We start from the raw sequence: 21,615 nt of genomic DNA, 5'->3' as shown, positions 1-21,615 counted from the left end.
CCTTAGAGAAAGAAGGGAGACATATGAGGACAGCCCTGTGAGGATGGAGGCAGAGACTGGAGTGGGGCAGCCATGGGCTAAGGGGGGCCTGGGCCCCCAGGACTGCAAGAGGCAGGAGAGGCTGCTCTGCAGGCCTTGGCGGAGCCTGCCTGCCAAGACCTTCATTTCAGGCCCCTGAGCTCCAGGACTGTGGGAAACCAAGTTTCTGCTGAGGGTTCTTCGGGCCAGCAGAGACACTGTCAGCCTCCCTCCGCACTGCCCAGTGTCACTGGTGGGGCTGACCACCGTGTGTGGGCAGGGTCCCAGCTGCTCCATGTGACTGCTGAGGCTCCAGTGGGCCCACCCGCTTGGTGCTACCTTCGTTCCAGCATCTTCTTGAATTGGACCCTCACGAGGAAACTGCAGAGCCGATGCTGCAACATGGTCATGATCTCGGTGGGGCATTCGTCCCGCATGTCCTCGAGCCTGGCCAGGATGCCCGCTCGGAAGAACACCTCGGGGAAAGACACAGTGATCTGAGAATAGCCCAGCTCACCAGTGGCAGAGGCTTGGGGGGTGGATGTGGGGTGGCAGTTCAGAAGCAAAGAACGATATTTTAGAAGGGTCCTTCGGCATTTGGAGACCCTGGTGCCGACGTCTGAGGCCCTTGGGAAACAGCTGGCATCGGCCTGGAAACCTGCCCAGCAGAGCGCGTCAGCCCCAGCGTCTGTTTCCTCTTGCTCGTCGTGGACCTTCCTACGGGCTCCAGCCTGGCCTGGCACTTACTAACTGGGTCACCTGGAACACGTCCCCTGACATCTCAGGGCCTCAGTGCCTCATCTGGGAAGTGGGGGTGTTGATCCCTCCCCTAGAGTAATCCTAGAGGGTTACTATACAAATGGAGTAACAGGAGGGAAGCGCTTCTGCAGACTGTGAAGCTCTGAGTGCAATGTGGCAGACTGTTAGGATCCTCGCTGCTGTATAAGGTGACTGCTCGGCAGTGGGACACCAAGCTGCCTTCCTTTGTTGTTCAGTCGCTCAGTCGGGTCTGATTTTTGTGACCCCATGGACTGCAGCATGCCAGGCCTCCCTGCCCACCAACTCCCGGAGCTCAGACTCATGTCCATTGAATCTGTGATGCCATCCAACCATCCCATCCTCTGTCATCCCCTTCTCCTCCCGCCTTCAATCTTTCCCAGCATCAGGGTCTTTTCCAACGAGTTGGCTCTTAGCATCACGTGGCCAAAGTATTGGAGCTTTAGCATCAATCCTTCCAATGAATCAGATCAGATCAGTCATGTCCGACTCTTTGTGACCCCATGAATCGCAGCACGCCAGGCCTCCCTGTCCATCACCAACTCCCGGAGTTCACTCAGACTCACGTCCATCGAGTCAGTGATGCCATCCAGCCATCTCATCCTCTGTCGTCCCCTTCTCCTCCTGCCCCCAATCCCTCCCAGCATCAGAGTCTTTTCCAATGAGTCAACTCTTTACATGAGGTGGCCAAAGTACTGGAGTTTCAGCTTTAACATCATTCCTTCCAAAGAAATCCCAGGGCTGATCTCCTTCAGAATGGACTGGTTGGATCTCCTTGCAGTCCAAGGGACTCTCAAGAGTCTTCTCCAACACCACAGTTCAAAAGCGTCAATTTTTCGGCTCTCAGCCTTCTTCATAGTCCAACTCTCACATCCGTACATGACCACTGGAAAAACCATAGCCTTGACTAGACGAACTTTTGTTGGCAAAGTAATGTCTCTGCTTTTGAATATGCTATCTAGGTTGGTCATAACTTTCCTTCCAAGGAGTAAGCGTCTTTTAATTTCATGGCTGCAGTCACCATCTGCAGTGATTTTGGAGCCCAGAAAAATAAAGTCTGACACTGTTTCCACTGTTTCCCCATCTATTTCCCATGAAGTGGTGGGACCAGATGCCATGATCTTCATTTTCTGAATGTTGAGCTTTAAGCCAACTTTTTCACTCTCCACTTTGACTTTCATCAAGAGGCTTTTGAGTTCCTCTTCACTTTCTGCCATAAGGGTGGTGTCATCTGCATATCTGAGGTTATTGATATTTCTCCCGGCAATCTTGATTCCAGCTTGTGTTTCTTCCAGTCCAGCGTTTCTCATGATGTACTCTGCATATAAGTTAAATAAACAGGGTGACAATATACAGCCTTGACGTACTCCTTTTCCTATTTGGAACCAGTCTGTTGTTCCATGTCCAGTTCTAACTGTTGCTTCCTGACCTGCATACAGATTTCTCAAGAGACAGATCAGGTGGTCTGGTATTCCCATCTCTTTCAGAATTTTCCACAGTTTATTGTGATCCACACAGTCAAAGGCTTTGGCATAGTCAATAAAGCAGAAATAGATGTTTTTCTGGAACTCTCTTGCTTTTTCCATGATCCAGCGGATGTTGGCAATTTGGTCTCTGGTTCCTCTGCCCTTTCTAAAACCAGCTTGAACATCAGGAAGTTCACGGTTCACATATTGCTGAAGCCTGGCTTGGAGAATTTTGAGCATTACTTTACTAGCGTGTGAGATGAGTGCAATTGTGCGGTAGTTTGAGCATTCTTTGGCATTGCCTTTCTTTGGGATTGGAATGAAAACTGACCTTTTCCAGTCCTGTGGCCACTGCTGAGTTTTCCAAATTTGCTGGCATATTGAGTGCAGCACTTTCACAGCATCATCTTTCAGGATTTGGAATAGCTCAACTGGAATTCTATCACCTCCACTAGCTTTGTTCGTAGTGATGCTTTCTAAGGCCCACTTGACTTCACGTTCCAGGATGTCTGGCTCTAGGTCAGTGATCACACCATCGTGATTATCTGGGTCATGAAGATCTTTTTTCTACTGTTCTTCTGTGTATTCTTGCCATCTCTTCTTAATAGCTTCTGCTTCTGTTAGGTCCATACCATTTCTGTCCTTTATCGAGCCCATCTTTGCATGAAATGTTCCTTTGGTATCTCTGATTTTCTTGAAGAGATCCCTAGTCTTTCCCATTCTGTTGTTTTCCTCTATTTCTTTGTATTGATTGCTGAAGAAGGCTTTCTTATCTCTTCTTGCTATTCTTTGGAACTCTGCATTCAGATGTTTATATCTTTCCTTTGCTCCTTTGCTTTTCGCTTCTCTTCTTTTCACAGCTATTTGTAAGGCCTCCAATGAATATTCAGGACTAATTTCCTTTAGGATGGACCGGTTTGATCTCCTTGCTGTCCAAGGGACTGTCAAGAGTCTTCTCCAGCCCCACAATTCAAAAGCATCAATTCTTCTTCACTACCTCACAAAGCAGGCTTGGGACAGTCACAGTCGCTTGGATATGGGGTTGGAGCCCCCTCAGATGAATCCTCTATGTGGTCACTTGGATACTGAGAGGAAAAAGGTGGAAGAGGATGCTTCTCCCCCTGCCCTCTTTCCGCCAAAACCCCAGAGTAGCCATTATAGGGTAGAGACATTGGGCTTGATATTTCCAAGTTACTTGTGGTTGAGGTTTGGTCTCTGGGGACAGTGAGGTGAGCATGTGGCTGGCGGGGCAGAGCCCACGTGAGCCAAAGTCACAGGCGGGCACACCGCATACAGGCAGAGTCATTCTGTCCCTTGTTCTGCCCCTGCTGCCAGAGCGGGCCTGGCCCCCAGGGAGCGGAGCTGTCCCTGGCAGCCCTGGGCCTTTACCTGGACCCGAGGTGCCCAATGCAACCCTTGGACTAAGCAAGGTGCAGTCTGCCTGCCCAGAGACAGCTGTGTCAGACACAGGCGATGTCAGCCCCGGCCTGCCTGATCACAGGACCTGCAGCTGGGGGGCGTGAGGCCTGCTCTGGCCCCCCTAGTTCTGTGAAATTAGGCACGTGACCTCCACACCTTCTCCAGGCTTTCCTAAGTTTCCCACCCATCAAAGGTGGTGTAGGGGAAGGAGCTAGACTCCGAGGTTCTTTCTGGCTCAGGTATTCAGCAGTTCTGTGACCAAGTTCCCATAAGTCAGTTTAGTTCAATGGTGCAGGAGGCCAAAGCTTACGGTGCTGGCAGATTTGAGAACGGTGTTACAATCCCGCCAACACCGCTGGCTACAGAGCAAGCTGCAGGAAATTAGGGGCTCTCCGTTCTGTCCACCTGCATATCCCTAAGCCTGCACCGTGCCTGGCACACAAGAGGTGCTCTGTACGTGTTGGACACACATGCAACCTGGAACTTCCCCGGAGTTCCAGCCACACAGCCACCTGAGAAGCTGCACCTGCCTGCGCCCCCCATGAGACCTGGACGGGCAGGCGACCCACTCAGGGCTGCTTGGCGGCCCACGCTGAGCCTGATGCAAAGCCAGTGCCCTTCCCACATCGCCCTGGCTGTCACGTCGGGGTGCAGGCAGGTTGGGCAGCTGTCGATGGACACCACCCACCCTCAGCCTTGCCCTTCCAATCCCGACAGGATTCTGCAGGGCAAGGAAGTGGAGCAGACACAGGCCCCGTGAGTCAGGGTCGGGCATTCGCTCAGTCTGAGTCAACCCCAACTCACCTGCCAGCTCAGGGCCAGAGCTCGCGGTGTGGGTGGGCTGGGCTTCGGCGCTTCACCCCCAGACCTTGCCCATACACGTGCCATGGTGCCCTGGTCCAATCCAGGACCTTGATTCAGGTTGGCTCCTTTTATTCTTAGAAATCTGGGGCCCATGCAGTCCTAAGGAAAGTTCTCCTGTTGACTGAACACCGCTGTGTCTGAGCTGAGTTCTCACGTACGCTACTCCCAATCCTATGAGATTGAATTTAGCAGCCCCAATTTTTCGGAAGAGGAAACAGAAGCTCTCAGCAGTTTGACGCAACTGGTTCACAGCTGAGCTGGAATTCACATGTCACCACCGACCTTCCTGGGACAAGGCTGAGGGAGAAGACCCTACCTTGGTGTGTCCAATCTTGTATTCATTGACATCCAGGTTGATGGACCCCAGGAGCAGCTCTGAGGCCTCCCTGTTGTTCACGAACCCCTGAGGAATCACGTCGGGGTTCAGCACTTGGTACCTGTTGGGAGAGACAATGACAGTCCCCATCCTCCCCAAGCTGGCAGCCCAGGAAGTCTGCCTGCACGGTCACTGTCCATCTGTGAGATGGCCTTTGAGTCAGCTGTTAGGCTTGGTTTGCCGAGGCCCATGGCAGGCAGAGGGAGGGGCCTTGCAAGAAGACACCAAAACCTTTCCTTCCTGATCTTTTCTTCCACACCTGGCAGAACCACTCCTTTTCCTGACCTGCCAGCAGCCCCCTTTAGTCATTCCTCAGTTAGGGACTTCAGAGGGCTTGGACAGGATGACCTCTAGTGACTCTTCCCGCACCATCATCTGTGACCATGTGTTCTAACAGTTAGGAAGTAAAAGAACCCCTAAGGTGGAGTTCTCAGTTTGGGCTCCCCAGAAACAGAACTTGAGACCAGGGTTCAAGTGCAAGTAGTTTATCTGAGAGGTGGCAGAGCTGGGGAGTGGGGCAGGGGAGCCAGCAAAAAGCACGTTGTCAAGTCAGTTATCACCACAGGCATCTGGGGCTTCATGCTACTGGGGGACCCTGGTGTGCGGGACCAGCTCCCCCTAGCTCACAAGAGCTTCTGTGCGTCTCTTACCAACCCCGCATAGAGTGATGTCACATTAGTAGCTTGAAATTACCACATGGTGGGAGTATTTATACCTTAGAAATCAGTAGATACTAAAAATCAGGGCTTCGTTTCTTTTTCTTTTTAAATTTTAACTTGGAGCCCTGTTGTTAAACATTTACCAACACACAGCTGTCTGACAGCCAGTATAGAAGATGCCTCAGAGTTAGCCCATCACCAAGGTTGGGGAGCTGAAGTATTTATATGCCAACTGTCCTTAGTCCTCTTGGTTGAGAGCTGCTCCTGGGCTGGGGTGGGGGTCATTAATTGCTGATCATTTCAGCCTGCCAAGAGCGAAGCAACTTTCGCAGCCAGAGAGAGCACCCAGGCAAAGAAACGGGGTGCTGGCCACTGAAAGTTGTGTCATTGTGTACAGAAGTAGTGACAATAAGACAGTGTCCATCAGGTACCCACAGTGCCTGCTCCAATGGGACTGTTTATCAGGAGCCAACTGCGGACACCGAGAACTGTGCTCAAGGCATCAGGAAGACACCGCTCACCTCTGTGTGAACTCGGTACTGCAGCCTGTTTGAGAAGCCCTTCCTACAAATCCGGAGGCCTTCCAAGATTCTGTTGCAAGCCAGCTGGTGCATGATCAGGTGGGCGGCCTTCACGCCTGCCAAGAGGGAGAACAGGACAGGGAGTTACTACCCTGGGGTATCTGAGGCCACTTCTTGTCCCTCAAGGACGCTGACCTGCATATCCATGTCCTATCTCCTCCTGTCACTGCCCCAGGGGGGGTGTCCCAGGTCCCCCACAATTCAGCCAAGGACCAAAAGCTCTCCTGAGTGTGACTCTGGCTAGACCAGCCGCACTCAGCTGTACAGAGTAGCAGTTAGAATGTGCTCTTTGGGTGATCCATGGAGGTTGGAGGTTCTTTCAACGCCCTGTCCTGCCCCAGTCAACCCCAGTGACTACAAGTGGACTTAATGTGGCACGAACCCCAACTTCACACATCCTGAAAGCTTCCAGCTGGGAGGCATGTTCCTGTGAGGTACCTGATTTCTTGAACTCATGGGGGACGATACAGCAGACAGAATGTGGGGAGGTGCCGTGCAGGGTGGTCATCAGCTTGTTCCACTGCTCCTGGGGGTGGAGAGAAAGGAAGCATTAGCTCCGTGTTGGTGTGACAGGACACCTGTGCTCAGAAGAGGTATTTGTTTAGAGTTTAATTAATTTAACTACGATTACAATTCAGTTCTTCGGTCACACCAGCCACTTCTCAGGCACTCACGAGCCACATGTGGTTGGTGGCTATCGTACTGGACAGCATATTGGGCAGCGGCACCATATTGGACAGAAGAGAACATTCCACCATTGTGGAAAGTTCTGTTAGATAGCAGTGCTCTCAGAGGTCCAGGGACTTGCCCAGAGTGACAGGTTTTACAAGAGGGATCCTCTGAATTCAGTGCCGGCTCACTGTAGAATCTCGCTTCTAGAAGGAATCGTAATGCCTGTATGGACAAATCCCTCCCCATTCTAAACCTCCCTACTGAACCTTCCTCTTCCACTTGGGATGCAGTGGGGTGGCCCATTCTGCCTTGGGAAAGCCAGATCCTTGTGAAGCACTGAAACCATTCTATGTGCAACGTCTCTAAATGCAACGGCTGCATTTCTGCACTTCGGAACATATTTCCAGTAATGCCCAAACTTTGTGGAAGTTGTGACCAGCCCTGAAGACCCACTGGCACAAGACCTTAGGCATTGGTATTTCCGCTTGTTATGTTGGCCACGTCCCATCATCCCCTGGGTTTTCAGTCCGAAACAGTGCAGTTGGACTGGACCATCTCTAAGGGATTTTCCTGCCCTGTGGTCTGTGGTTTTTGTGGCCTCTGCAGAAGGAAACAGACCCCTTGAATGAAAGAGGTGACCAAAGGCATAGAAGTGGACTCATCCTATCCTGAGCTGCGAATTGGCAGCCCGACCACGTCTCCAGTGAAAGGGAGAGTTGGGGGTACTGGCCACCAGGCGGCCTCTGGGGCAGCACCTACCTACTTACGCTGTAGTAGCTGAAGACAGTCATGAAGGAGGACCCTCATTTCTGCTTCTTGCTTCCAGCTAAGGAAGAGAGAGAAGCTTGCTTCACGTCAGTGGCCAGCAGAGGGGCAGGCTCTGTGACAAGGAGGTGTGTTCTCTGGTTTCAAAAAGGATTGTCTGGGGACTACTGAGGGGGGCCCTCCACACCAGGTAATTGAGATCTACCAAGGAGAGGGTGAACGGGCTGCCTGTGGCATAACTCACAGGGAGTGTTGTACGCCCTGGAGGGTCTATGGCCCTGTGTGATTTAGGGCTGGCCCGAGGCCGCTTGCTGCTGCCACTGCCTGGGCAGAGGAGCCCACAGACCATCCAGAGGAATTCATATTGGTGGCGAGCACACCTCTGAGCCCAAGAATATTTGCAGTTCTTGTCCCTCTGAGTGATGACCCTGTTGGGTGTTCCCCTGGGGCCACAGAACCTCAGCAGGGTACAAGGCAGGCCTGGGCTTGACATTTGGCTCAGACAGGAGAGCGGGAAGCAGAAAATAAGCACAGCGCATTTGGGTGTCCACTTCTCCAAAGCAATATTGCTCCCCTTAGAGGTGGTATGGGCCCTGTGATCAAGTCAGCTGATGGAAGCTCCCAGGATGCTTCTGCATCACTTTATTGCACTAGCATTCATAGACAATCTCAAGCAACTTGTTATTCATTCATTCATTATTCATTCATTTATTCAACAATAATTGAATACAAGAGTTTGGTTTTCTTCTTTCTTCTTCTCCTGGTCACTAAAGGGCATCAGCACAGAGAGACTGGACATACGAGGGAGCAGCCATACCCAGAGCCTCCTCTTCTTTGAAGAGAAGGGCCAGGATCCCCAGGCTCGACTTTTGGAACGAGCCCACCACTGACTCATTCAGGGGTCTTCGTTCTTCTCTATCCAGCCCGTGATGTTGTAACCCACCTGGAGGGGGGCAGACGCCAGTGGTTGCATTTCAACCCCAGGGCCACCTCACAGCCAGATCTTCGGCAGCGTCTCCCGGGGCTTCAGTTCTTGTCCTGATGACTTGCCTGGAGTCCTGGGATGGCCCAGAAGCCCCACGTCTTGGGCATTTGCAGTTTGCCTGTGTGGTGCACCCCATCTCTGAGCTGTGCCCACACACCAGGATTCCCCAGTTACTCTCTGCCAAGTGTGACCTTCTCTTGAATGTCTGGCTTTGCTGGTCACCCTGAGCCTCCCCAACACCTGGGTCTCCTTCTACCCAGGATGGCTGATCTTACTTCAGTCTTAGCTATTGAGCTTGACCCATGGAATCCCGAGCCACGTGAAGAACTCTGTTCTCTCCTTGCTGAGACGCTGAGAAGCACAGCTCCACCCCCGCTCCCTGCCACATTGCCTGGTGGGAGGGGGGCTCCATCCATCCAGCACCAACGGCCCAAGTCGTTGGACACACACTGATGTCTGGTTCCCATTTTGCCAGGTGGCCCCAGCTGGAGAGGCACAGAGGAAGGCACCTTTCAGATCCTTCCCCTGAGCACGGAGAACCTAGGGATGCAGATGAGAAGCCAGCACCTTTGGGCTCTCCTTCTGCTACATGGTGTATGACATTCATCACCTCCAGGCCCCTTCTTAGAGCCTTCTTGGAAGTGCACAGGCCCCCCTTGACTTGGGATGTCCCATTACTACAAACACGGAACCCTCTTCATTTCATCTTAGGGGCTGAGGTGGAGCACTGCAATTCAGCCCCAAGCCCACTCTGGGCAGCGGCACAGTCCCTTTGGCCAGTAATGGGCATCGTCATGGTTGTGGAGATCATAAAAGCTTGGCTCCAATACCCAGTCAAACAGCAGCTTTCCTGACACCTTGGTCCTAAGCCTGCCGTTTCCCCGAAGCTAAATTCACAGAGGATCACCCGATGCTGTGGCACCAGAGGCAGTGGCATTGACTGCAGCACTGCTTTATTGGGCTGATGGAATTTTTTTCTTCTTTTTACAAGTGTTATTTCTTTTTCTTTCTTTCTTTCTTTTTTTTTTTTTGGCCATGGTGCGAGGCATGTGGGATCTTAGTTCCTCAACCAGGGATTGAACCAATGCCCCCTGCAATGGAAGTTCAGTTCAGTTCAGTCACTCAGTCGTGTCAGACTCTTTGCGACTCCAAGGACTGCAGCACGCCAGGCCTCCCTGTCCATCACCAACTCCCAGAGTTCACTCAAACTCATGCCCATTGAGTCGGTGATGCCATCCAACCATCTCATCCTCTGTCATACCCTTCTCCTCCTGCCCTCAGTCTTTCCCAGCATCAGGGTCTTTTCAAAAGAGTCAACTCTTCCCATCAGGTGGCCAAAGTATTGGAGTTTCCGCTTCAACATCAGTCCTTCCAGTGAATATTCAGGACTGATTTCCTTTAGGATTGACTGGTTGGATCTCTTTGCTCTCCAGGGGACTCTCAAGAGTCTTTCCAACACCACAGTTCAAAAGCATCAATTCTTCCGTGCTCAGCTTTCTTCACAGTCCAACTCTCACATCCATACACGACTACTGGAAAAACCATAGCCTTGACTAGATGGACTTTTGTTGGCAAAGTTATGTCTCTGCTTTATAATATGCTGTCTAGGTTGGTCATAACTTTTCTTCCAAGGAGTACGTGTCTTTTATTTTATTTTATTTTATTTTCGTGTCTTTTAATTTCATGGCTGCAGTCACCATCTGCAGTGATTTTGGAGCCCAAAAAAATAAAGTCTGCCACTGTTTCCCCATCTATTTCCCATGAAGTGATGGGACTGGTTGCCATGATCTTAGTTTTCTGAATGTTGAGCTATAAGCCAGTTTTTTTCACTCTCCTCTTTCACTTTCACCAAGAAGCTCTTTAGTTCTTCACTTTCTGCCATAAGGGTGGTGTCATCGGCATATCTGAGGTTATTGATATTTCTCCTGGAAATCTTGATTTCAGCTTGTGCTTCATCCAGCCCGGCATTTCTCATGATGTACTGTGCATATAAGTTAAATAGCAGAGTAACAATATACAGCCTTGACGTACTCCTTTTCCTATTTGGAACCAGTCTGTTGTTCCATGTCCAGTTCTAAATATTGCTTCCTGACCTGCATACAATTTTCTCAAGAGGCAGGTCAGGTGATCTGGTATTCCTATCTCTTTCAGAATTTTCCACAGTTAATTGGAAGGGCAGAGTTTTAATCCCCTGCAAGTGTTACCATTTCTGACCAAGATCAAATGGAGGGCCGTAGACAATGGCATGGCCCTGGCAGGTCTGAGGGCATTCTTGGCTAGGTTGCTTTGGAACTCCCAAAGAGAGTTCCAAGAGAGAACGTCTCTCTCTCCCAGAGAGAGAAGTGAGGAGGAAATAGGAGTGGGAGGTCATTTCAATCAGCTGGTCGCCCTGTTAGATGATGGCCATGTTAGTAGAAGGCAGGAAGCCTCAGAGAGGGCATGGCAGGATGGACTTCCATGTGTGGGAGGTGGAGGTACTGGGCAGGTGGCCCCTGGGGGAGGTACTCACGGTGCCTGAGCAGTGGACGAGCTCAGGGTGGGCCTTGGGCCCCTTGCCCTTGTGCCCCTTGGGCTTAGGAAGTTGCTGGACTTACCTGGGTGGTTGAGGAACAGGGCTGCCTTGAATGTGGCATTTGTGGCCTTGGGGAAGATGGAGAAGATGCCCGTGGGCTGGAAGGAAAAAGGAGTGGATGGCATTAGAGGAGGCCAGCGAGGTGACTGGCACTGGCCTGGGGTTGGTGGGAGGGGTGCCCCACACCTGATGTGGCCAGCCAGGATGCAGAACTGGGCAGCAACCTCTGAGCGTGGTCTGGTTTTCCGTGGTCTTCGAATGCCATGGCTATTTAGACTTGAAAGAGGCTAGAATTCATCAGGTCCAAGAGAAGGGAAGACTGACATCTCTAGGGTGCTACGTAGCTCCCCAAATGCTAATCCCAGGTGCCAGGCAGACTTGCCTCTCAGAAAAATCGTGACGTCAATGACACCTGTCTTCCCCATGTTTAATTCTCTTTTATCTGTTCCTCCTTCTCAGTGACATTCCTGGCAACCTGGGCCTCATGTGGTTCTAGGTTTCTTCCCACCAGAAAAAGAAGCTCACAAATGCCCTTAGTGATGCAATATGCCCTCTCCCGTGGAAGGTCTGGATTTCTGAAGCAGACTCCTAGAAGAGGGCAATGCTTGTTCCCAAAGCTCAAGCATGAGGGCCTTTTGGGTTCTGTGACGCTGGACACAGACTCTTAACTAGGCCATCTCACAGAGCATACTAGACCACAGGGAAGTCCCCACAGACTGTTTTTGGTGACTTTTCCAGAGAGGAAAGCCTCCCATTGAAGACCCCTGGCTTCCTTGATGATAACTTCTCTATGATGGATCCGAGGATGAACTTTGGAGACAAGGTATATTCTTTTTTTTTTATCTCTTTATTTTGAAATAATTTTAGGCTTGCAAGACTAGTGCAAAGAATTCCTATACATCCTTCATCCAACTTCTCCAAATGTTACAGTAAACTCTGTAAAATAATGAAAACTAGGAAATCAACATCAGTACAATACTGTGAACAGACTCTGTTCACGTTTTGTCATCGGCCTCATTAATGTCCTTTTTCTGTCACTTTTATGCATTTAATCAAACAATACATATCCTTTTTTATTTTCTTTTCCAATTAAAAAATTTATTTTGCTGAAGTATAGTTGATTTACAATGTTGTGTTTTTTTCTGCTGTACGGGGCAGAGTGATAAGCTGGAATCAAGATTGCCGGGAGAAATATCAATAACCTCAGATATGCAGATGACACCACCCTTATGGCAGAAAGTGAAGAGGAACTCAAAAGCCTCTTGATGAAAGTGAAAGAGGAGAGTGAAAAAGTTGGCTTAAAGCTCAACATTCAGAAAACGAAGATCATGGCATCCGGTCCCACCACTTCATGGGAAATAGATGGGGAAACAGTGGAAACAGTGTCAGACTTTATTTTTCTGGGCTCCAAAATCACTACAGATGGTGAGTGCAGCCATGAAATTAAAAGACGCTTACTCCTTGGAAGGAAAGTTATGACCAACCTAGATAGCATATTCAAAAACAGAGACATTACTTTGTCAACAAAGGTCCATCTAGTCAAGGCTATGGTTTTTCCAGTGGTCATGTATGGATGTGAGAGTTGGACTGTGAAGAAGGCTGAGCGCCGAAGAATTGATGCTTTTGAACTGTGGTGTTGGAGAAGACTCTTGAGAGTCTCTTGGACTGCAAGGAGATCCAACCAGTCCATTCTGAAGGAGATCAGCCCTGGGATTTCTTTGGAAGGAATGATGCTAAAGCTGAAACTCCAGTACTTTGGCCACCTCATGCGAAGAGTTGACTCATTGGAAAAGACTCTGATGCTGGGAGGGATTGGGGGCAGGAGGAGAAGGGGACGACAGAGGATGAGATGGCTGGATGGCATCACTGACTCGATGGATGTGAGTCTGAGTGAACTCCAGGAGTTGGTGATGGACAGGGAGGCTTCGCGTGCTGCGATTCATGGGATCGCAAAGAGTCGGACACAACTGAGCGACTGATCTGATCTGATCTGATCTGATGCATGTATATTCTTTTTCATGTTCTTCTCCATTATGGTTTATCACAGGATACTGATGATAGTTCCCTGTGCTCTACAGTAGGACCTTGTTGCTTATCCATTCTATATAAAATAGTTTGCATCTACTAATCTTATATATTCTCTAATGAGGGCCATTTGCTAAAACATTGCCTATGATGTGATTACATGGGAGGCTATTAGACAGCCTGGTTAAAACCTGACTCTGCCTTTCATAGGATGGATGACCATGGACAAGCAACTTCATTTTTTGGTGCCTCAGTGTTGGGAATCTGTGAAATGGTTATAATAAATTACCCCCTGCACACAGGAGCTTGCGATGATCCGATGAGTGAAGGCATAATACAGCCGAGCTGACAGTGGCCACTGCAGTGGGTGTTGTGCCGTTTTAGAGAGGAAGCTTGAGGTCAGATAAACCAGAGCCGTCAGCTGTGTTGCTGATTCCCCCAAAAGCACTGGCCCCAGTGAAATCCCCTCCTGAGACGTGCCCCAGTCAGGGTCCCGACCTCTCTCTAAGCCCCTCCTTCGAGAAGTGGGGTCCCTTTTCCAGGAGGTAGATGCAGGCCTGCAGGTCAAGGCCAAAATCTGTGAAGACCCATTGGATGTCCTCCCTCTTGCATGCCTCCTGCTCCAGCGCGAACATGTGGTGCTGGGAGAACTGCTGCAGCTTCTTCTTGGTGAAGCTGATGCATAGCTGCTCGAAGCTGTTGAACTGTGGGGTGGAAATAGAAAGAGGGGCAGCCCAGATGCAGACAGAGCCTCCCCCAGGAGGGGCGGAGGGCTGGGCCTCCAGCAGAGCTGAAGCTGGCCAGTGTCTGGCACAGCCACAGATGCCGTAACACCAACTGGCCAGTCGGTGCTCCCAGGCCCCATGATAAGCCCCTCGGCCCCCTCCCCATGCAGGCACAGAGCGCCTTGCCCCATGCCCGCCCAAGCCCCCCACTGCTGCTGCAGCGCCTGAAACTCAGACTCCAGCCTCGCGCGGTGCGTGAACACCAACGTGGGAGGAAATCATTTCCTTTCTAGGGAGCGAAATCCTTTGAGATGCTTTGTGGGTCTGAACCCTGCCCCAACCTGGTGTGCCTTTGGATAGGTCTCTCTGTCTAGTTTTTCTCATCCTCATCTGGAGGATGAAGGGGTTTGAGGGATTTGCAAGCCTTTTTATTCATTTTTTTTTTAAACCAGAGACTGCTTTCTCTGAATGAAAGCCCACATGGAAGGCTCTTATGAAAAACAAGTCAGAGGAGAGGGGCCGTTTTGATCACAGAGTCACCTGCATTGAGCATGTACGTGTGTCAGACGTACATGGTTAAGCTGCATCTGCAAGAATGATCGGTGACCCCATTAAAGATGGGGACCTGGAGGTTCATGGCATGGAAGTGGCAGAGCTGGGAGTCCAGCCCTGTTTGTCTACTGCACATACCCCTCTGTTGGCGCAGGCGCTTTCCTCCCTTTCTAGCCCCACTCGGCTGGCCATCGGCAGCTGCCCAGGACTCCAGGCAGCACAGTTTGAGACTCTGTCTAAGGCCCTTTCCACCTATGGAATTAAATGATTTTGTTGTAGACAGCAGCCAAATTAGCCTTCTGGATCCTGAGAGAAATTGAAAGTGAAAGTCACTGGGTTGCGTCCGACTCTTTGCAGCCCCATGGACTATACAGTCCATGGGATTCTCCAGGCCAGAATACTGGAGTGGGTAGCCTTTCCCTCCTCCAGGGGATCTTCCCAACCCAGGGATCAAACCCACGTCTCCCACGTTGCAGGCAGATTCTTTACCAGCTGAGCCACCAAGAAGCCCAAGAATACTGGAGTGGGTAGCTTATCCCTTCCCAGGTGCTCTTCCTGACCCAGGAATGGAACTGGGGTCTCCTGCATTGCCGGTGAATTCTTACCAGCTGAGCCACTAGGGAAGCCTGATAGAAATGGGGCTAAATTATTTTTTAAAACCCTAGCTGTGGCTAACAGAAGTCCTGGAATAATAGGAGAGCAGAGCTGGAGTGCACCTTCGAGGTCATCACCTCCGGCCGGGTCATTTTAGAGTTGAGACAGGTGAGGCTCAGAGAGGGGTAGCCACTGTCCAAAGGCCACACAGCTGGTTGGTGGCCAACCCAAGTCCAGAACCGGGCCTCCTAACTCATAATCATAAAGGCAAAATCTTCCTGATGCACAGCACTCGTCTTGGGATGAGACCTGAGTCTCATTCGTCTGGGCAAGAAACAGGGACCACCAGTACTGTGCTGATAAATCAGCTCTCTCTCAAAAAAAAGCTCCTGGTTTGTAGTGTTGGCCATGTAAATGTACTATGGACATGTCAGCAACAGGGTGTTGACCGGCTCTCAGAATTCCTGAAAGTTCCCCCAGTCAGCTCTGGTGAGCTGGGACAGGCCAGCTCCAGCCAGCGCACCACTCCTTCTACCTGTTGTGACCTGGAGCAAATACATGAAGATGGAACTTTCTGGAGGCCAGAAGCTGGAGGCCAGGAGCAGACTGAGATTGGCTGGCCCCAGGTCAAAGGTGAGAAGCGAGAGAACCCTGGTGAAAAGGTTCTTATCAAAGGAGGGTGGCTACGGCAAAGTGAGGCCAGATACCCCTCCAAGATCTCGAAGCCGGCAGCGTCTAGTGTCCCAGTGCAGAACTCCCTCTGCATCTTGGCGTCCAAGGTCCTGTTGATCCTGACCACCAGCCACTTGAACATCTTGTCGTACACGGTCTTGCCCAGGGCCCCGATGGGGTTCTGGCCCTGCTCCATGTTCTGGCCCTCCTGCACAAACTTGTTGCTTACTTTGACCTGCGGCCTGGTGATGCCCTTCTGGAGCTCCCTGAAGTTGAGACCCATGAGGTGGGCAACTTTGTCAGCCACTGAGCAGGGAAAGAAAAAGCAGGGGAGTGAAAGATGGTGCCCTGCCCTGGAGAACCATAGCCCCTGTCTATTGTGTTTAGAGAAGGGGTTATGGGGAGAGATGGGGAGACCGCCCATGTTGCCATTGAGAAAACTGGGGTCTGAAGCTGTCTGTGCCAGAGATATACAACGGAATGCTATGCAGCCATGAAAAAGAACGAAAATTCACCATCTGCAGCAGTTTGGCAGGACTGGAAGGTCATTATGGTCAGTGCAATAAGTCAGACAGCTAAAGACCACTTGTATGTGAAATCTAATATAACAAACTAGTGAGTATAACCTAAAAGAAGCAGACTCGCAGATACAGAGAACGAACTAGTGGCTACCAGTGTGGGGAGGGAATGGGTAGGGGCAAGATGGAGTAGCGGAGTAAGAGGAACAAGCTATTAGGTATAAAATAAGCTACAAGGATCTATTGCACAGCACAGAAAAAATATAGCCAATATTTTATAATAACTATAAATGGAGTATAATGTGTAAAAATTGTGCACTATAGTGTACACTTGTAACATATATTGTATATCACCTATATTTTGATTTAAAAAATTTAGGAATATTGGGGAAAGAAAGAAAACAGAAGTCTGATAACAGTTTCCACACTTGCTCGCTCAAGGTCACGCGGCAGGGTGATATAGAAACCAAAATTATGTCTCTGACTGTCACGCCTTTTGCAGCTCTTGATGTCTGGTATTAAAGGAGCATCCTCAGTTTACCAAGGGTCTCTGACATGCGCAGGAAGCCTGGAGAGTCCTGAGCCTCCCCTGCCCCCACTGCTGGCCACCCCCTTCCCGCACAGCCCCCGCCCTGCGCCTATCCTCTCTGGGGCCTACCTCGGCCTGCTCTCTCTGGCCTTCTGCCTGAACTTCACGTTGCCGAAGTGCATGATGCCCCCCATTCAGCTTATACACGCCGATCTTCTTGGCGCTGAAACCCAGCACATCAAAGGCTTTCTGCAAGGCTCCCGGGGGAGGAACACCAAGGAGCTCCTGGCTTCCTGTTCCTCAGAGTGGAGGCCACCATTTGGTGCCAGAGGTGGCACCAATGGCCAGACAGACCCTGACCAGGGTGAGTCTTTCCTCCAAGGAGCCCAGGCCAGATGCTCTGCAAGGCAGTCCTTGTATTCATTTAACCTTCTGGCCTCAGTGAAGTCATCTGCAAAATGGGGCCTGTAGGTGGTCATAACGGAGAAGGCAATGGCACCCCACTCCAGTACTCTTGCCTGGAAAATCCCATGGATGGAGGAGCCTGGAAGGCTGCAGTCCACGGGGTCGCTAAGGGTCAGACACGACTGAGCGACTTCACTTTCATTTTTCACTTTCATGCATTGGAGAAGGAAATGGCAACCCACTCCAGTATTCTTGCCTGGAGAATCCCAGGGACGGGGCATCCTGGTGGGCTGCCGTCTATGGGGTTGCACAGAGTCGGACACGACTGAAGCAATTTAGCAGCAGCAGAAGAAGCAGCAGGTGATCATAAAGATAAACCACAGTGATAGGAACAAATGGGAAATAGTGTTATAATCCCCACCATTATTACTGTACAGGCTCCTTGCTAGGTCCTTAGAGAAGGGGAAGGCAAAAATGCATCAATGCATCAGGATTTGATTCTTTTGTCAAAAAAGAGAGAGTTACACAGTATTCTAATGGAAGCCCCAGGTGCTCAGCGTCACAGAGGAGGAGAGAGAGGTGCTGTGGGAACTGGTGGGACTAGAAGGTGATGTCTCGCTGGGCTGGGGAGGCGGAGGAATGTGGAGTAGACCGCCCCGCAAGTCCCTGTCGAGTAACAGTTCAACTCTGCAGAGAAGCGCTGCTCTCTATGACAGGCTTGGGGAAAACACCGGCTGCAACCCCAGCAATCTCCACAGCCTGGGAGAACCCAGGCTGCTGCCTGGCAACTCTTCGTGTCCCCTCTGACCCTGCCCCACCCAGTTCAGATGGCAGTGCCTGCAGGGCCCCAGAGTTCCCCCGTCTTTTGCTGGCTATGCCCACCCACTCACATCTGCAGTTCCTCCCCATCATCCATGTTACCACCACAGTGATGCCCTGGCTCACCCAGTGGTACTCCTTCAGGTTGGGGACCAGCAGCAGGCTTTCTGCAAGAAAGCAGGTTAGCGGGCTGGTGACGCGTGGTTTCCTTCTTTTTAGTTTTAATTTTTTTGATGTGGACCAGTTTTCAGTCCTTTGAATTTGTCACGATATTGCTTCTGTTTTATGTTTTGGCTTTTTGGCCCTGAGGCATACAGGATCTTAGCTCCCTGACCAGGGATCAAACTCACACCCCCTGCATTGGGAGGCGAAGTCTTAACCACTGGAATGCCAGAGAAGTCCATTCTTTTTCATTTTTAACCTGTATCTCTAAATGCCTCCCCTGTGCCAGGTATGATGGTGTCATTGTGGTGGTTACAGAGCTGAATACAACGTGCTCCGTGCCCCTTTAGGTCACCTGGACTCATCGAGGGACTTGAATGAGGCACGTGAGGAACTTTGGAGAGACAGGAGGGTCTCAGGAATGTGGCTGTGCCCTTTGTCACTTGGCCCAGGACCTGGCACCTGGTAGATAACTAGTAGGTGTTTCTGGAATAAATGAATGCACCTCTTTCTCCATTCTGTCTCCTGTAAAGAGCAGGTCATGCTCAAAGGCAGAAGGTAACCCAAAGACTGCAGCAGGCAGTAGGAATCACTTGCATATAGGATGCCTGGGATGCTGTCACTTTTGCAAAGAAATACACTCGCTTCTATTTTTCTTCAAATATGTGCCCCTCTTGTTCTGTCTTTTTCGCTTTTGGAAGAGACATGGGTGCGAGACATATTGTCCTTTCCTTTTCTCTCTACTGTTAAGAAAAAACTACAGCCCAAGAAGGAAGATGAATGGTGCCTGCCACTCTGCTCCAGGGTCAGGCAGGCAGTAGGGCTTGGTGGGGAGTGTGGTAAACAGGAGAGCTTGAGCTCCATCCGAAGGGCCCACTACCACTCAACTTCCCTGACTCGTGCCACATGCCAGGGCAGGCCATGCCTACCAGATGTCCTGCTATTCCAGAGAAACCAGAAGTTTGGTTTTTATGTGACACCTTCCAATTTCAAAATGGCATATATTAATTAAAAAGTACACCATTTCCAACACAAATAAAACCCATGTGTGTGGGTAGGGGGTGGTATTCAATGCCCTTGTCTCTGGCTGGGAAAAGAGGTGTGTATGTGGAAGACCGAGTCTTCATCTCACTCTGGACCTTAGATTCTGAGCAGGTCTGCCATGGACAGTTGAGTAGATTGTTGCCTGCACAAGGGCATCCCACTGAGGGCATGAATGCAGTCTGCTTGCTGAACTGCTCACAGGACTATGTCCACGTGCAGTGGTCCTGGGCTGACCTCTCTGCTGCTGTCTGACCAAGATATGGAAGGCATGCATGCATGCTCGGTTGCTCAATCGTGTTTGACTCTTTGCAACCCCATGGACTGTAGCCTGTCAGGCTCCTCTGTCCATAGGATTTTCCAGGCAAAAATACTGGAGTGGGCTGGCCATTTGCTTTTCCAGGGGATCTTCCCAACCCAGGGATTGAACCTGCGTTTTCTGTGTCTCCTGAATTGGCAGGCAGATTCTTTACCACTGAGTCACTTGGGAAACCCAGACAAGGAGTCAGGGGAGAAGGCAAGTGGATCTAAAATCCTATACCCTAGGTCTGTATCTCAACCATAGCATCTCAAAGCCCCATCTGTGAAATGGGCCAGCAATGGTGTGAAGCCTCATAGGCTATTGTGAAGGTGGGTGTGAGTAGAACTTTGAGAAACTTTCCTGTAACCTCTTCACATAATTCTCAACTAAACAGATTTGTGTAGAACCACAGAACCCCTCCACACACAGGAGATTCTTTCATTATTGGAAATAGCGGAAAAGCAGTTAAGAGACAATGAGAGAGACGTGAAGATCTTTACTGACAAGCTCAGGCTTCCTGTTAGAATGTGGTAGAAAATGTAGTAGCTCCTCTCATCTGCTTGCTGTGAGATGACACGAGATTTCACCAAGAGATCTGGAAAAGAAGAAGCCAATGTGCCCATGAGCTCAGCCCATTCTCCCTGGAGTGCAGGGATCCCCTCCCCATAAAGCCCAGTGCCATGTCCAGGCATGAGTCCTCTTCCCTCTCCCCCAGACCCATGGCCAGGGCAGGGGGCTGGCTCCTGAGGGAGGGGGGCCTGGGAGTAGGGCTGACCTCCCGCATGTGATCCAGGCTGTGCTCAGCAGGGCCCCACGCTTGAGTCCCTCTGCTGCTATTTGGAAATTCTCAGTACTTTTGGAACAAGGGGCCCGTGCTTTCACTGTGCGCTGCACCCCATGACGGTAGCTGGTCCTGCCCCCAAGAACTCTCTGAAAAAAGCCTGACTCACAGCTCTCGACGTCAGCTCCTGCCAGCTTGCCCGGAGTTCCGAAGTGGATCGGATGAACTTGCCCTGGGCGGGGAGGGTCATGAAGGAGCACGTGTGGCACTCCAGACCAAGCTTGTCACCCTGTCACTCTCTGGCTGCGGTCACTCATTGACCCTCCCTCCCTCCACCCCCCCACCCCGAATTCTAAGGGCACTGCAGAAAGGTGACTGGGCCAGAGGTGGCTGTACGTGGAGTTGTGGACTTCCCACTTGGACAGGCAGAGAAGGAAGTGGACAGGTCTTGGAGCTAAACCTAGGGTCTGGGGGTAGCCTGCAGTTTTGGGGCATCTAATGGAGCAGAGGGGTGCCCTGCAGGAGAGGCTAAAACCCTCTGGAATTCCGCCTTAGGCAGGCGTGGTGGGAGTTGTCAGTCCTGAATATTCATTGGAAGGACTGATGCTGAAGCTGAAACTCCAATACTTTGGCCACCTGATGCGAAGAACTGACTCATTAGAAATAAGACTCTGATGCTGGGAAAGATTGAAGGCAGAAGGAGAAAGGGGACAACAGAGGATGAGATGGTTGGTTGGCATCACCGACTCAATGGGCACGAGTTTGAGTAAGCTCCGGGGGTTGGCAATGGACAGCGAGGCCTGGCGTGCTGCAGTCCATGGGGTCACAGAGTCAGACACGACTGAGCAACTGAAGTGACACATAGAGGGCGCTGTACCGTGCCTCCTATGGAGAGACGCTGGATCAGTCAAGGACAAACTCTCCTGGAACACGAGTCTCGGTGTCTCCATCGCCTTTTATCCTCACCTCCTCCCCGCCCAGCTCTCTTCCCCAGGCAGTGAGAGGCCCCAGCAGGACATACGGGGTCAGCAGGGAAAGGCGCAGCAGATCTACTGAGCTCCATCCACGACCCAGCTCCCACCAGACAGGCTTCAGGGCCACCAGGGCCCTGGGGACAGCGCCTCTCCCGCATCCCGCCAGCCCCGGGGCCCCTGGGTGGATGGGGGGGGGGGGGGTTCAGCCTCCAGCCGCTGCGATCTCCGGGTTCCTGTTTTGACTTCTTAGTCCTTCCATCACCGTGTGCCCACTTCTCTGCACTCAAGCCCCTGGATTTAAATGCTGAATTGGACTCTTTTTGTTTGTTTTTTAAAGCATTATTTATTATGAACCATTTTATT

At 50.9% G+C, this 21,615-nt stretch overlaps 1 pseudogene; it reads right to left on the bottom strand.

The window, feature by feature from the left end:
- The window catches only part of LOC113883988, a 44,899-nt pseudogene that overhangs the window by 15,272 nt on the left and 8,012 nt on the right, over positions 1-21,615 (bottom strand).

The sequence above is a fragment of the Bos indicus x Bos taurus genome, chromosome 25, assembly GCF_003369695.1.
Source record: "Bos indicus x Bos taurus breed Angus x Brahman F1 hybrid chromosome 25, Bos_hybrid_MaternalHap_v2.0, whole genome shotgun sequence".
NCBI lineage: Eukaryota > Metazoa > Chordata > Mammalia > Artiodactyla > Bovidae > Bos > Bos indicus x Bos taurus.
The sequence above is the reverse complement of the archived record's forward strand: the minus strand, read 5'-3'. Positions and strand labels throughout refer to the sequence as shown.